Here is a 1,513-nt window from a genome sequence, read left to right as displayed (position 1 = left end):
TGTCCCCTTGAAGCTGCCGTGCAGGGTCCGGCTGCATTCCGAGGCTGGAGGAACAGCTCTACCTTGCAGGGAATTAGCACAGCCTGCCTGTCTGGCCGCTTCACCGTGGGTTGGTCCCTGTGCCATTAAGGATGGTGATGGGGGAGGAAGGGCGGTGATGAGGGAGGGAGGTCATGATGTACCACCTGCCCCCAGATGGCCAGGGTGACCCTCCCCAGCGACCCTGAGCTTCACAGGCATGTAGGGGAGCCTCGGAGGGCACATCCGTGTGCTGTTTCTGCTGTTACACATGACCACAAACTCAGTGGTTTAAAACAATGCAGATTTATTTATTTTTTCCTCTTTTTTCCCCATATAAGACAGGTAAAGTGCCACTGTTCTAAAGACGTTTCCCATCCCACATAAGAGTGTGAAAACCCCCTCATCACACATATCAGCCATAAAATGATCAAAACAATGCCAATTTATAATTTTAGATTTCCGGGGATCAGAAGTCCCATGGGGCCGCACTGGACTGAAGCCACGGTGTCATCAGGGCTGGATCCCTTTTGGAGGCTGGGTGCAGATCCGTCTCCTGGCCTTTCCCGGCTTCTGAAGGCCACCGTGTTCTGGGCCTCAGTCCCAGGCTGGGGCGTCACCGCACCCTCTGCTTTCACACCACATCTGCTCTGACCTCCGCCTCTCTCTCACAGGGGCCCTTGTGATGCCATTGGGTTCACCTGCCTAATCCCGGGGAGTCTCCCACTGCAGGACCCTCGCTCACACTGGCAATGCCCCTTTTGCCATGAAAAGTAGCCCATTCACAGTCCTGGGATTAGGATGTGGGGGGCACCATTCTGTCCACTGCGGAGGGTGTGCTGGAGAGACCAGACCTCAGGGGGGCTCTCAAATTGAGCTCATTCCCAGCACAAAGTCCAGGAGGGATGGCGTGAGGTTGTCCCGGATGCTGGAGCTCAGTGGGGGCTGGACAGGGACTCTGGTCAGGCCCCCAGCCCCAATGTGGGGGGCCCATGGCTGTGGGCGCAGGAGCCACAAGGGAGAAGTTATGGCCCCATAGACTTTCCTTCCCCAAACTCAGATCCCCTGAAACAGAGAGGTGAGGCCGGGGGTGAAGGGCAAGCAACTTCTGCAATAAGATTTCCATGAGGCCTGATCATGTCTGTAAGAGAAAGGCTATGTCTTTCTTTATTTTTGTTTCTTTATTTTTTGAGACAGAGTCTTGCTCTGTCACCCAGGCTGGAGTGCAGTGGCTTGATCATAGCTCACTGCAGCCTCAACCTCCCAGCCTCAGGCAATCCTCTCTCCGAGGCCTCCCAAGTAGCTGGGACTACAGGCACGTGTCTTGGGAGGCAAATTTTTGTACTTTTTTTAAGAGATGAGGGTCTCACCATGTGCCCAGGCTGGTCTCGAACTCCTGGCCTCAAGCAGTCCTCCTGCCTTGATATCCCAAAGTGCTGGGATTACAGGCATGAGCCACCATGCCTGGTCTCTTTTCAAAAAAAGTTTTTTTTTG

General features: G+C 54.3%; 1 pseudogene; it reads right to left on the bottom strand.

Annotated features, from left to right (window-relative positions):
• Window positions 1-353: 353 nt before the first annotated feature.
• Window positions 354-449, bottom strand: LOC119622239 (small nucleolar RNA U13; annotated as a pseudogene).
• Window positions 450-1,513: the final 1,064 nt, after the last annotated feature.

Source organism: Chlorocebus sabaeus, chromosome 16 (genome assembly GCF_047675955.1).
Source record: "Chlorocebus sabaeus isolate Y175 chromosome 16, mChlSab1.0.hap1, whole genome shotgun sequence".
Lineage (NCBI taxonomy): Eukaryota > Metazoa > Chordata > Mammalia > Primates > Cercopithecidae > Chlorocebus > Chlorocebus sabaeus.
The sequence above is the reverse complement of the archived record's forward strand: the minus strand, read 5'-3'. Positions and strand labels throughout refer to the sequence as shown.